This window comes from Melanotaenia boesemani, chromosome 24 (genome assembly GCF_017639745.1).
Source record: "Melanotaenia boesemani isolate fMelBoe1 chromosome 24, fMelBoe1.pri, whole genome shotgun sequence".
Classification (NCBI taxonomy): Eukaryota; Metazoa; Chordata; class Actinopteri; order Atheriniformes; family Melanotaeniidae; genus Melanotaenia; species Melanotaenia boesemani.
The window spans coordinates 7074246-7089916 of NC_055705.1; the positions used below are offsets into that span (position 1 = coordinate 7074246).

At 45.0% G+C, this 15671-nt stretch overlaps 1 long non-coding RNA gene across 1 annotated transcript; it reads right to left on the reverse strand.

Annotated features, from left to right (window-relative positions):
* Positions 1-14128: 14128 nt before the first annotated feature.
* LOC121635639 lies at positions 14129-15110 on the reverse strand. Its single transcript, XR_006009498.1, has 3 exons — positions 15041-15110; positions 14902-14944; positions 14129-14521 (listed from the first exon to the last, which is right to left on the reverse strand). It is a non-coding gene; the product is annotated as an uncharacterized LOC121635639 (long non-coding RNA).
* Between the last annotated feature and the right edge of the window lie 561 nt (positions 15111-15671).

The following is a 15671-nucleotide window of genomic DNA, read 5'->3' on the forward strand; positions in this document are numbered from 1 at the left end:
TCTGCGAGAGGGCTCAGTAGGCCCTATCGCGGAGCTCTGCGAGAGGGCTCAGTGGGCCCTATCGCGGAGCTCTGCGAGGGGGCTCAGTAGGCCCCATTGTGGAGATCTGTGAGGGGGCTTAGTAGGCCCTATCGCGGAGCTCCATGAGGGGGCTTAGTAGGCCCTATCGCGGAGCTCTGCGAGGGGGCACTGTGGAGCTCTGCGAGAGGGCTCAGTAGGCCCCATCGTGGAGCTCCATGAGGGGACTTAGTAGGCCCCACCGTGCAGCTCTGCGAGGGGGGACTTAGTAGGCCCCACTGTGGAGCTCTGCGAGGGGGCTTAGTAGGCCCCATCGTGGAGCTCTGTGAGGGGGCTCAGTAGGCCCTATCGCGGAGCTCTGCGAGAGGGCTCAGTGGGCCCTATCGCGGAGCTCTGCGAGGGGGCTCAGTAGGCCCCATTGTGGAGATCTGTGAGGGGGCTTAGTAGGCCCTATCGCGGAGCTCCATGAGGGGGCTTAGTAGGCCCTATCGCGGAGCTCTGCGAGGGGGCACTGTGGAGCTCTGCGAGAGGGCTCAGTAGGCCCCATCGTGGAGCTCCATGAGGGGACTTAGTAGGCCCCACCGTGCAGCTCTGCGAGGGGGGACTTAGTAGGCCCCACTGTGGAGCTCTGCGAGGGGGCTTAGTAGGCCCCATCGTGGAGCTCCATGAGGGGACTTAGTAGGTCCCACTGTGGAGCTCTGTGAGGGGGCTTGGTAGGCCCCACCGTGCAGCTCTGCGAGGGGGCTTAGTAGGCCCTATCGTGGAGCTCTGCGAGGGGGCTCAGTAGGCCCTATCGCGGAGCTCTGCGAGAGGGGGCTTAGTAGGCCCTATCGCAGAGCTCTGCGAGGGGGCACTGTGGAGCTCTGCGAGAGGGCTCAGTAGGCCCTATCGCGGAGCTCTGTGAGGGGGCTCAGTAGGCCCTATTGCGGAGCTCTGCGAGAGGGCTCAGTAGGCCCTATCGCGGAGCTCTGCGAGGGGGCTCAGTAGGCCCCATCGTGGAGCTCAATGAGGGGGCTTAGTAGGCCCTATCGCAGAGCTCTGCGAGGGGGCACTGTGGAGCTCTGCGAGAGGGCTCAGTAGGCCCCATCGTGGAGCTCCATGAGGGGACTTAGTAGGTCCCACTGTGGAGCTCTGCGAGGGGGCTTAGTAGGCCCCATTGTGGAACTCTGCGAGGTGACTTAGTAGGTCCCACCTCGGAGCTCTATTAGTGGGCTTAGTAGGCTCCATCGCGGAGCTCTGCGAGGGGGCTTAGTAGGCCCCACTGTGGAGCTCTGCGAGGGGGCTTACTAGGCCCCACCTCGGAGCTCTATTAGGGGGCTTAGTAGGCCCCATCGTGGAGCTCTGCGAGAGGGCTCAGTAGGCCCCATCGTGGAGCTCTGTAAGGCAGCTTAGTAGGCTCTATCGCGGAGCTCTGCGAGGGGGCTTAGTAGGCCCCACTGTGGAGCTCTGCGAGGGGGCTTACTACGCCCCACCGTGGAGCTCTGCGAGAGGGGGCTTAGTAGGCCCCATTGTGGAACTGTGCGAGGTGACTTAGTAGGTCCCACCGCGGAGCTCTATTAGTGGGCTTAGTAGGCCCCACCGTGCAGCTCTGCGAGGGGGCTGAGTAGGCCCCACTGTGGAGCTCTGCGAGAGGGCTCAGTAGGCCCCATCGTGGAGCTCCATGAGGGGACTTAGTAGGCCCCACCGTGGAGCTCCATGAGGGGACTTAGTAGGTCCCACTGTGGAGCTCTGCAAGGGGGGACTTAGTAGGCCCCACTGTGGAGCTCTGCGAGGGGGCTTAGTAGGCCCCATCGTGGAGCTCTGTGAGGGGGCTTATCATTTGTCTCCCATTGATTTAGCTGCCAGTGTGTAATGTTGCTTCAACTGTTTGTCACACTAATGAAATCTGTGTGTGCTTTTGTTTGTGTTTAGCAGTGTGTGTGAGGCTTCAAGTGGCAGTATTACCTCCTTAGGACCGAACACACACACAGAGCGAGATGCAAAGACTGACAGCTGTCAGACTGTGTGCTGCCGGGACAATAAGTTTGACTGGCAGCTCTGTTGTCAGTCTTGCACCCTCCAGTCTTTCTCAAGTAACATTTAAAGCTGTGAAATGCTTTCAATGGACCCCCAGGGGCCACACACACAAACACACACAGGAGTCTTACTAGAGCTGCGGGGACACTCAGTCTTGGTCTCCGAGGAGCCTTAAAAATAAGATACATGCCAAAATAAGGACTTAAATATTAAGATGAAGTCTTAATCATTAACTGAAAGGCTGTAGAGCCCACGCGCAAGACTGGTTCAGCATCCAGTCACAAACCACCGTTAAACCAGTCTGAAGTCTCATTTCATCATTTTCTATATGTCTTAATCCAATTCAGGGTCGTCAGTCTGAAACCTGTTTAAGAAAATATCACAAAACCACCGAAAATCCATTTCAAACCCAGATTAGCTTTAAACCAGTTAAATCCTTACAAAACTTTTCCAAAACATAATTAAGACCTCTCTATAACTACACCACCCAAAGCTGAAAACCAGCTTCAGACCAAGTCCAAAACTAGTTCAATTCTCCTCCGAACTGACCCAACACCAAGCTCAGAACAACTGGAAACAGACCCACAAGCAGGACGAAAACCAGTTTAAAGCAAAGCCCATGTCAGACCTTTAAAAGTGGTATAATCCTTGTCAATGTCCGATGTTTCTACATGGAGAGTAAAGAGAGCAGAGAGGAGCCCAGTGCATCATGGGATGTCCCCCAGCAGCCTCTGCATAGAGCAGCAGGACTAGAGGGATGGATCAGGGTCACAAAACCAGACCTGCTATAAGGTTTATCAGGAAGGAAGGAAAGTTAGAAGATAATCTGAAGGTGGAGAGGGGGTCTGATACCTGAAGTTAAACTGGGAGCCGGTTCCACAGAGAGGGTCCGATAACTGAAAGCTGTGCTTCCTGAAGCCAAACTTTTATATCAGATGGAGACTTTTCAGAGCATTTCTGGGACAGAACAATAATGGGGAATCTGTAATCCAAGGACTAGTTTTTCTGCATCACTCTTAGACAGGATGCTCCTCATCTTGGGAATATAAAGTAGGTGGAAGAAGGAGGTCCTAGAAACCTTTTTTATATGAGTCAAAGGACAGGAAAACTTTATATATAAAAGACTTTTTGTGCATTTTGTGAAACAACAGAGCAGAAAATCAGGCGCTAATGAAGTGTGAACGTTTCAGATCCAGGGGCAACAAAATCTCATGGAAAGAATCAAGTGACAAAAGCTTTTCCAACAGCCATTTAATACATCTTCATGACCTTCTGTGACAACTGTATTTTTATTGCAGTCATGTTTTACGCTTTAGTCCTTGTCAGGATTTACAAGTTTTTCAACACCAGGAATTTCCAAGTTGCATGTCAGATTCTACTCAGGCTGAACGGTCTAATACGCCAAACTCATGGGTTGTTTCCTTTCATAAAACAGGGAATTCTGGTCTTTTAAAGGATCTGTGGGTTCAAATCACACCCTGACAGACTACTTCTACTAGGTTAATCATCTACCAGTTTCACATGTTTATCAGCACAACATGAAAATGTCATGGCACAGTGCAGGAAAGCACATGATTTTAAAATAGGCTATTCCAACTCGCCATGTAAAAAAATTGGTCAGGTACCTTAAACTTATTTCTTCATTGGAGGATATCTACAGCAATGTGACTGTCTTTACAGGTGCACCAGATTATGATTTGATGCAGTCACAACCACACTAAATAACCAGCAAAAACTAGGTGAGCTGAGGGCATCTTACATTGCTACTCCCACACACTGAAGATGTTCCAAAAACCTTGCTAAACATTAATAGTTTTGCAGCATTTTATCACTACCATCCATTATCGAGTTACATCCCATCAACAACCATAAACAGGACAAAAAAATGAGTCTTCACCGTGTCCTGATTTGTATGAGGTGTATCCAGTTTCCAGTATAGAGCATTTTGATTCTGAAAAGGCATCTAAACCATAAAAGTTGTTTGGCAAACTACAGTTATTCTCAACACACTGTGAAGACATTGCCCAGTGTTGTGTGTGTTTGTGTGTCTGAAAAAGGGTTCAGTGGTAAGAGACTATGGCTCAAATAAACAACAAAAGCTCCCCGTCAGGGAATCAAACTGGTCTTCTGCACGAGAGGTGGAGATACTGGTCACTATACTAACAAGGAATGCTCTGTAGGCCCAAAAGCTTCACATCCACTACCAAAGGTAAACTATACAATTTGGAACAAGCTCATAGTAACTGCTGAGTTGGAAGCTGCCAGAGTTTCATTGTAAAAGATTACACTCTTTACACTTGCGAGGCTTCTGCGTGAGGGCGGTTACGGCGTCATCGCCACAAACACCGAGTGTGTCTGTGGAGGCTTGATGAGCACCTCTTGTACACCTAACGTACACCCTGCTAGCAGATGGTTACGCAGATGTAATCTTACGTAGACACCAGACGAGTATAAATCCAGCTTAAGGCAGTGGTCGCCAACCAGTTGATTGCCATCAGTATCAGCTCTGTCCATTTGTCCACCGCAAGGTTGTCCAGTGACAATCCCTTAACACTGGAAGCCAGGGAGGGCTAGAGGACAAAGTCTGGTTATGAGGCAGCATTCTTGCTCCAGATACCCAAATCTCACCTGGCTGCACTGTGCTGAGGGTGAAGTCCGGGTATTGTGTAGTATTAGTGCTGCAAATATCGAAATCTCACTCAACTGCGCTGTGGTGAGGGTAAAACTTTCCCATATAAAGTGTGAGTTTTGTCACCCAAAAGCCCAGCCCATTCCAAAGAAGTCTCATTCATCATTCAAACATCTTCCTGTCATTTACTGGAGCTTGAAACATCAGTTTAAAAAAATCACTTTGCAGGATGACATGATGGTTCAGTATTTTTTCAAAGTTCTTTTTGGAGTACCAGGGGCGCGAAGGTGGACTTTGGAATAATTAAAGTCAGAGCAAAGTTGTGAAATTTATTCAAACCCCTCCTAGGGCCCATGTTAAGGGATTGCCATTGGACAACCCCTTTTCTGTAGGCGTGATAGATTTGAACTTGAATTTTATTGTATTGTTGGAAAAAACTATGTTTCCAGTAAAAATATTCATGCTTTAGAAAAATACTTATAAGATTGACAGTTGATCACTCAAACAAATTTCCTACAGTCTTTATGGCCCCTGAAGCTCAACATTGTTCATTTTGGTTCACCCTATGGCTCTGTCACTAATCTTTGCATAGTGAAGAATTTATTAGAAAACTCTGATTTTGTTTCCATAAAAATGTGTCTCTACTTTTTACAGGTCCAAAATTTTACTACAAACTAATTTTATCTCTCTTTAAAATTTTAGATTTAATTTTGTTATTTGCTTCTTTATTATAATTAAAGGTGTTACTGTCAAACATTATTATTAACAATATAAATATTAGTTATTATTTTCTGTTTGGGAGCTTGTGTGTTTAACTAGAATTGCACTTCTGAAAAAGACTTACTGTCATGGACAAGTCACTTCTAGGAGTCATCTGAGGGTTTTTCCAGGAAAATGTCCAAGGCAGGTCCATTATCTGGTAATTCCTGTAGATCTTCAGTCTGAAACAGAGCAAACAAGCACATCACTCACAGGACAACAAACCAGGTTAGAAATTATCCTCCTAACTAAGGATAAAGTCTTCCTTGCCTGCTCATCCATGTCATTTGAGAGATCCACAACCTCACAACACGCCACATGTGATTCACTGTCTGAGGACTGAACTCAGACAATAAATCCAGTTGTTGGATCAACATAAAAACACCATCTATTTCCTGTCTAGAGAACAAAGGGTAGACTGTCTTTGTCTCAGCAGACCTTAGAGGATTATTCTGCCTCTTTTCTTCAAAGGTCTGGTCCTATCTACATTCTGGAAAAATACATTGTTAGTAAAGATCCTGTATGATACACTTTCAAAATATATTGGGGACTGTACTCAGACACTGAACACAACTTTTGTACCAAATTAAATAACACCACAGCAAATACCTCTCCAACTGTCCTGCAAGCTCATAAAAATAATTAATTACACAAAAATCTGACATTTGATTTCTACTGAAAGTAAAATAAATGGAAAATGTTTTATTTAAGATAATTCAGAACAAATTATCCTACTTTTGATCAAATGATCTTAGTAAATATGAACGCAACCATTTAGGAAATTCTTAGCCAACATTAACCAGGAATGTTTAAAATGTGGGAAATTATAGATTAGAATTAATAAACAGGAAATAATAAGATGCTTACATACAAGATAAAGGTTAACAAGCTACTAATGACATAACAAAACATAAGTTCTGCTATTAAGAAGAAAAAACATCCCAGTTAAAAGTTCCTTCCTCAGATTATCTCCAGTAAAAGAAACTCTGAGGGGATGAAGGGGAGAAGGTTTTTTCTGACGCTGCCATTGTTTCATGCTCCTTTCTAGTATTTGATCCCTCGTAACACAAATGTTGAAGATGTTGGTTTTATCCTCTCTTTCATTCAGGCTTTCCATGACATCTGCAATGCTTATGGTGACACAGGAAAGAGAAAAAAGTTCATTTTGTGAAGGTTTTATATAAATATCTCTGGAATGTACAAACTTTGAGAGAAAAAGCGTTGTCATAAAGTCCCTTTTCATCTCTTGATGAGCCTTAAACTGCTGTGGACCATCTCTGCTGCATAACTTCTGTTTCCATCCAAGGTGATGACATTTGATTCATCACAAGCTCTGAAAATAAACCTGCTTTAGATAAACTGCACAGCAAGATGATCTACAAATCATTGCATCCTGTTTCTATTTACATTTCACACAATGTCACAAGTTTTTATTTAGAATCGGGAGGAAAACATGTTTGAAAATGACTTTAGAAATATAAACTGTACATGACAGAAAGCAGAAGAAAAGGAAAGTTTAGGACACATAAATGATAAATATTAGTTACAGAAACGTTACTCTGACATGTTTGAGCTTTATTCTGTCCTCTTACAATAATAATCAAACATTATGGATATAAATGACATCTAGTTATTTTAGATCAGCTATAACATCACAAACATATTTTCTGACTTCTGACCTGATCCTAAATATGACAACATTCAATCACAATGATTATGATTTATAATCTATTAAATATTTGGCCGATTATGCATCTTAATCTAAACTAAAAACCTTTTGACCAGAATTCTGTCAGAATATCAGAGAATATTCAGTCAGTAAAGTCACTTACACCATTTCCTGCTTTTTATGTGTCAACTTTAACACATTCATGTACAGCTGCCATGAAATAAGCAGCAGGTATTAACTTTCTATATTTACATCAGATAACAATTTCCTGGCACCGAAACACTGAAACAAGAAAAAACCTTCATCAAACTAAACAACAAAACAAAACGTCTGATCAAGAAACCAAAAGAGTCCAAACTAGAACTCAACTAAACCCACAGACCATGTTATTGACGGCTGAAACTGTGATAGAAATGACCAAACACATACAAACTGGTTACCATTAAATGCAGCTGCACAAGTTTGAAAGATGGACATGAGGTCAGTTTTCTAGAAGTTGTAAATAAGTCAAATAGTGGAGGAATAACTGCGAGCACTTTGCTCATTTATTGTTGGCTGCTTCTCCGTGCAGCTGGAACACACTCATTACAACAACAACAGTACGTCGTTTCCCACTTCCTGGTCTCCCGTAATAACTCCCCCTCCAATGCGCAGGCGCATCACACACACACCGGTCAGCCTCCATACTACCATACATGACATCTCCCCCTTTTAGCATGTTATTCCCATAACACCATAAGAACCTTAAACAAAAGTTATTGTAGCCTGAGCTTACACATAAACTTAAACTTGAGGCATCTAACATTTCAACCTCTACCAAAACCAGCGTCAAACCAAACACTATACCTGTAGGGGTTGCTACAGTTCCGCCATGAAACAGCGCTTTAAAAGTTTCTCCTGCATTAGTGTGTAAACATCTGATTACACAAACAAGGATTATCTTAACCTTTGGTACAACACTTTTCCTTATATATGTGTGCAACCATTTACAGTCCATCTCATCTGGTGAATCTACAGATTCAGTCTCTCGGCTGGCTTACTCAGCCGCCCGGAACGGGTCACAGTTTGGCCAGACAGAGGGGTTGTAGGTGTGGCTGTAGCTGCGCTCTGACTAGCAGGAACAGTCTCTAACATGATGGTCCCGTCAGAATGTGTTTCTGTCCCCGTGTACTCATTAGGCGCTGCTGGGATAGGTCGCTGGGCTGCCGGCCCTGGTTGGATGTGACGACGGTTCCGCCGCAGCTCTGCCCCCTGCGGCGTCTTAATGATAAAAGATCTTGGGGTGGTGCTCTCACCAGTGATCACTGCAGGTAGAGTCCAAGTCTTCTCATGGTCCAACTTGGAGAGTATTACATCACCTGGATGCAGGGCAGGCAGGGTCCTGGCCCCATGACGGCGGTTGAAGTAATAGGCCTGCTTAGCCTTTTCTTTCTTATCTCTCTCCTGCACAGCGGCCTTGCTGGGCCATTTTGGGTTAAGGTTTTTGTCGATGGTGGGGAGAGTAGTTCTGATTCTCCGCCCCATCAAAAGCTCAGCCGGGCTGTACCCAGTGGATGAGCATGGAGTGGCCCTGTAGGTCAAAAGAGCCAGCACCGGGTCGTCTTGCTTGAGAATTTTCTTAGCCGTCTGTACGGCCCTCTCTGCGTGCCCATTACCTTGTGGGTGATGAGGGCTGGACGTGTGATGTTTGAAGTCCAGCTGTCTCGACAGCTCCTTGAACTCCACACTGGAGAACTGGGGTCCGTTGTCGCTCACCACCTCCTCAGGTATCCCATGTCTCGCGAACACTTCCTTAAGCCTTTGTATAACTTGTGCACTCGTTGTTGAGGACAAGTGGCAGATCTCAATAAACCTGGAGTAGTAGTCTGATATCACTAGGTAATTATTGTGCATGTACTCACAGAGGTCCATAGCTATTTTCTGCCAGGGTCGGTTTGGGAGTGGTGTTGACAGGAGGGGTTCCTTCTGCTGTGCTCTCTTCAGTTCACAGCACACTTGACATGACCCCACTAACTTGCTTAGCTCTGCTGTGAGACCCGGCCACCACACTGATGACCCCGCCCTCTCTCTACACTTTACTAGGCCCTGGTGGCCTTGGTGGATTTTCTGCAGGATCTCTTTTCTTAATTGCCGCGGCACGACAATCCTCTTCCCCCTGAGTATCAGTCCATCGTATACTGACAGTTCACTTTTCAGAGGAATGTATCCTCTTGCCTCAATAGGCACAGCGGCTAGGTGCTCGGGCCATCCCCCTTTTATGAGCCTCATGACTGACAGCAGCTCTGCATCGGCTGCTGTTGCAGCTCTGATCTCATCCATCTTGCTTGCAGATGCAGGGATTCCCCCCACAACACTAGCCACATAGCATGCCACCTCTCTTTGCATTTCTGTGTTAGCATCCGTGTTGGCCAGCGGGCTGCGGGACAGAGTATCAGCAACAACCAGAGTCTTTCCAGGCGCATACTCTGCCACCGCATTAAATCTCATGAGCCTCATGAGGAGTCGCTGGCATCTGAGAGGCACATTGTCCAGGCTGCGTTTGTTTATGAGAGGCACGAGGGGTTTATGGTCAGTTATCAGCTTAAACTGGCCGAGTCCACTAAGGTACCGCTCGAACTTCTCACATGCCCACACGCCCGCCAGGGCCTCCTTTTCTATCTGGGCGTAGTGTGATTCTGCATCGGTGAGGCGGCGCGAACAATACGCCACAGGTTTCCACAGCTCACCGTTAAGTTGGAGTAGCACACCCCCTAACCCGTAACTGCTGGCATCGGCGGACACCGCAGTGGGCTTGCTCACGTCATAGAAAGCGAGTACTGGTGCTGTGGACAGCAGCTCTTTGATCTGTTCAAAAGCTGTTTGCTGGGCATGGCTCCACATCCATGCATTCTTGTGTTTTAGAAGCTCATACAGCGGTGCTCCTATTGTCGAAAGGCCTGGAACGTACCTGCCAAGGTAGTTCACCATTCCCAGCACCCTCCTCAACTCTTGCACATCCGTTGGCGCTGAGAGCTGCCGGATAGCATCCACCTTCTCCGGGTCAGGTCGGATACCGGACCGGTCAATGATGTGTCCAAGAAACCGCAGCTGGTTCTGCTTAATGAGACACTTCTCAGGATTCAGCTTCAGGCCCACCGTCTCTATGCGCTGCATCACCTTCTCCAGGCGACTGTCATGCTCCGCCTCTGTGGCTCCGTAGACAAGAATGTCATCCATGAAGATCTCGACGCCCTCCAGCCCGTCGAGAGTCTCCATCATTTTCCTCTGGAAAATTTCCGGTGCACTTGTGATCCCGAACGGCAGTCGCTTAAAGTTAAACCTGCCAAACGGTGTGATGAACGTGGTGAGTCTACAGCTGTCTGGGTGCAATGGGATCTGGAAGAAACCACTGGCTGCATCCAGTGAGGAGAAGACAGTTGCCCCGCTCAGCTTTGCTGTGATCTCGTCAGTAGTGGGTAGAATGTACTGTTCTCTTCTAACGGCCTCATTAAGCCTCTTGAGGTCCACACAGATGCGGGCTTTGCCTGTGCTCTTCATGACAGGCACCATGGGTGCGCACCAATCTGTTGGCTGAGTCACCCGCTCGATTATGCCATTTTTTTCCATCCTCAAAAGCTCGGTACCTTCGGTAACATTGGGAGGGCTACACGTCGCGCTGTGTGCACTGCGTATGGCTGAGCCTCCTCTCTCAGCTGTATTTTCACCGGTTCAGTCTTTAATGTCCCATGCTCCCCATATGCTTCCACATGTCTGCTGTGTTCTTTATTAGCCACTAATTCTCCCACTCTTCTCACTAGATTCATTTTTATTGACATTTGCCTGCTGAGCAGGTTATTTACTGTAGGCCCCCGGATGACATATACAGTGAGTGGGTAGGTCTGACCTTTGTAGGTCACAGTGCTCTGGAACTTTCCAATGCACTGCAGCTCGCCGCCTGGGCTGTCCAGTTGCATGTCCGCAGGCTCCAATGGGTTTTTTGGAATGAGTGAATGGTAGGTTTCCTCTCGAATGATGCTCACGTCGGCACCGGTGTCGATTTTGAAGTCAACTGGTGTGAAATCCATCATCAACTTGACGGCCCACTGTTCTGGTGACCCACCCGGTTTACTCACGGCCCCCATGAAGTATCCATCTGACACCACCTGGTTCAGCTGCGGCTGTTCATTTTGCTCTCTGACCTCACTCACTGCTTTCCTGTTTCGACACACCTTACTCCAGTGCCCTACTTTGTTGCATGTGTTGCATTTGGACTTTTTGGCTGGGCAGTTCTCTTCTTTATTATGCCGCGCCTTTCCACACTGTCAACATTGTCCTTTATTTCCCCCTTTTGGTTTAAAATGGCGACCTTTGTTCTTGGTGTGGTTGTGGGTGACCTCGTGTATAACTCCTGCTGCCTCACCTTGCATGCTGACTTGTGTAGTGACCTCCTCTGACTGCCTGACCGTCTCAATGGTCAGCGCGAGCGTTAAGTCTTTTGTCAGCTGCAGCTTACGAGACACGTCTTTGTCGAGGATTCCGACGACTATCCGGTCGCGAATATTCTCATCTCGGCTCGCGCCGAATTCACAATGTTCAGCAAGTTCATAGAAAGCCCTTATGAAGGTTTCAGCTTTCTCTCCCGCTCTCTGCACCCGCTGATGGAAGCACGCGCGTTCATGTATAACATTCCGTCGGGGCACAAAGTAGTCGTCAAACTGCGTTAGCACTCTTGTGAAGTCATCCCCATGCGCAGCTTCTGCGAACACAAACGAACGGAAAATGTTCTCCGCTTCACTGCCCATGGCATATATCAGGCTGCTAACTTGCACACCGCCATCCTCTTTGTCCAACTTCGTTGCGGTTCGGAATCTCAGAAAACGTTGCTTCCAGTCTGGCCATTCTCCCGGCTTGTCGAAGGGAAAGTTGGTCGGCGGGTTGAACTTTGCCATCCTTGCCTTATTTTACTTCTGACACCATGTAAATAAGTCAAATAGTGGAGGAATAACTGCGAGCACTTTGCTCATTTATTGTTGGCTGCTTCTCCGTGCAGCTGGAACACACTCATTACAACAACAACAGTACGTCGTTTCCCACTTCCTGGTCTCCCGTAATAACTCCCCCTCCAATGCGCAGGCGCATCACACACACACCGGTCAGCCTCCATACTACCATACATGACAGAAGTCACATAATCAGATATTTACTGTCTAATCTAAACTATTTGAAGCTGGCAGAAAGTTTACATTTAGCAAATGACATCTCAGAAAACTGAACTCATTTCACGTTTGTGACATAATGTGACTGAAATGTTTGGAAAACTGGAAAAATATGATAAAGTTTTGTAATGTAGTTACACTTTTGTCATGTGTGTAACTACATGTGCACTATTTTTCTAAACATTTCAGTCATATTAAACCATAAAATGTGAAATGACTTCAGTTTACTTTGAAGTCATTTGCTAAATGAACAATTAGAAATATATTTCTTTAACTTTATGTGTTCAGAGGTTGAATCCCTCCTACCTTGTAACAGCTGCAGTTTCCTTCTACAATCTGAGAAAAATAAAAATCCTCCATAAATCAGGAAAGCTTCCTTCATCCAGCAGGTCCAGAGTCTCTCTAACAGGTTTTCAGAGCTGCTTGTAGAAGGAGACGTTCTAAACTTGTCTTTATTATGTCTCACCGAACGCTACGTCAGAAAGGCAGCGTGGTGTCCTGGATACGTGCCGCGCGCGTGCGCAGTAACGTAGCAGCTGTTTGTAGTACAGTATGGTGACACAGTTCTACGTAGCTTCCAGAGGACGAGTTCACGTGCAGGATCGGGATGATTGACAGGTCGCCATCTTTCCTGTTAGTGAGGAGATAAAAGGAAAACGGCGTGATGGCCTCAGGAAGAAGTTACCGTAGCGGTTCAGAAAAACGGAGGAAGAGAGACAGTCAGAGGTGGGACACTGGCGCGTGATGTGGAGAGAGAGAGAGAGAGAGAGAGAGAGAGATTGTAATTAGTACTGCTAGCTAGCTCAGCTAGCCTCGGCTAAATGCTAGTTAGCTAGTGACATGCTGTATGTCAGTGGTCACTTTCAAACAGTTTGAGGAGCCTTATTTTCGTGAGAGCACCATGACTTCCAAGTCACGTGTACGCGCACCTCACGAACATCAAACTTGTGCCAATATAACATCATATTCGGAGTACAGTTATTACTGAAAGAAACGGAATGGATCAAGTACAGTATTTGGAGAATTTGACAAAGTGAGTTAATAAACACGCAGTGTTGACAAATTAATTGCATTCTTTTAATCTAAGAAGAATCGGAAACTTCATGGAAAATAATATAAAATATAATCTGAATCAGCTGCCATTGTTGCCATGAGCTGCACAGCCAGCATACAGCTGGTTTTGTTTGTGGAAGCTGGTGTTGATAAGATTAAATAAAGAATATTTTTATCATCCAATTATTGCTAGTGTAATAATTAATCACTTAACCTTTAATAAGTCCTCTAATTTTTTCTTTTGTTTTGGGTTTTCTTGCTCCCAATCATATAAACTATGCTGTAGTTTTAGCTACTCAAATCTCTTCTGTACTACGCTGAATAAAATTAACATTTTTATTCCCCCAGCCCATCACAGTTTGCCAACCAGTTGCCGCTGCCTGCAACGACCCCACAAAAGTGCTGCTTGGCACCAGGTCTGCCTTTGCTTACAGCTGCTGCAACAGATACTGCACCCACAAGCATGTCCATGTATTGGTACAGCTGAAGTCATAATACATTGTTTTGGGGTGTCCAAACCCTTTCTGATAGTTTGTTCTATGTGGTTGTAATTATCCCAGCTAAAGTAAAAAAATGTAACCTGTAGTTAATTCATAACAAACATTTTATTTAAAGAAAACACTTAACCTGTTAGTTTTTTTTATTAGTTTTAACACTTGTACTTTACAAACTAAAATGTTTAATGTTTTGTGTCTTTGTAGGTGTTGCAGTTTAACTAAAAGTTGATTTGTTGACTGTGGCCTCCTTTATGGTAATTCTGGACAAATAAAAGACAGATGATACAGCATGTAGAAAGAGTGCTGTCTTTAATAACATTTTTAGAAAGAAAAAGGACAGAGTCTGTAGATAATCTCCACTGGAGTTGGCCAGTTTGCCAGATGCTGTGTTTTATTATGATCATTGAACAATCTTAATCATCTTCACATCTGGCAAAAACTTTGTAGTTTTTTTAGCAATGATTTCAACGCAGAACATCTCATAGTCCTGCTTTCTTTCAAAAATAAAAGTTCAGAGATCTGCTGGAGAACTCTCATCAAGTTCCTCATCCCAACTTTGCAAAGCCTTCGTGTCTCATTTTGTTCATCTTTGCTCATTAAGACAAGTGGAAACACAACTTCCACTGAAGCTTAAAGTTCGGCACCGATCAGCTGCAGCCATGATGTCACGTAGTAAAATCCTTTCCTGCGAAAGGGCACACATTTTTAAGTTAGTTTTCATATTAATTAAGATGGACAAAGATGGATTTTTCAACATTTCATATTTCATATCTTTGTGGCCTTTAATATACAGTAGGTAGGTAGGTAGAGAGGTAGGTTGGTCAGTGTGAGAGGTGACGTACAACAAGGTGTCCTAGAAGGGATTTGAACCTTGGCCACATTAGCACCTTTACAAGGTGCAGCTGCTCCACCAGGTGACCTAAATGACATTCCTACATATCTTGTGTTTTTTTTTTCCTATATGAAACACCTGAAAGTAGTTTACCTATAAAATTGAGTTTGGGCATCAGTTAAAATATTTAGTGAGCAGCATCCGTCAAGGTATGGAGGTTAAAAATGTCTCACCTGTTCAGTTTCTGTGTCTTCAACTGGAGTCTTATCTGCAGGGCTGCAAAAAATGAATGAATAAAAAGATTAATACTCACATTGAGCAACATATTGGTGTGAAGGAGACCATAGCTACAACAAAATCACTGTCCTGTACCTTTCACTATGCTTGGATGCACTTTCCAGGAGCACACATTCTGCTTCACACCTGAAATGTGGCCTTTTTTTTTAACCACAGAATCATAACCTAAAAACACATAAAGAACAATAGCCATAATAAAACAACTGTTAATATTTTAAAATGCTCATATTTACAGTCAGCTGGATTCTAAATATTAATGTTGGTGCATATCTTCAGTAGCAGAACGACCTCTGTGATGAATTGCTGCTTCTCAGCAACAGAAGCCGGCGATGACGGCAACTTGTCCAGTCGCTGGATGCTGCTAAGTCAAGCAAAGACAAATAAAATCAGTATATGTTGATAGAGGAGATTGGTAATATAACAGCAATCTCACTGACATATATGTACCTGAAAGAGCATGTTTTTCCATCTACCTCTTTTTCCCCTCTTAGTCCTCTATATATTTGTAATATGTCAATAGGGTATGTCATTATGTCACTTCTTTCTGCCCAGAACAACAATGCATACTACAAACATCACTTAATAATGCAAAAATAAAAAATAAAAATATATAATTTTCTCTGTAATGTTTCCGAAGGGTCAGATCCAATCCTGCATGTTTCCACAGATAAAGTCTGTTGGAAAGAACGCAGCCTTTCTCCAGATT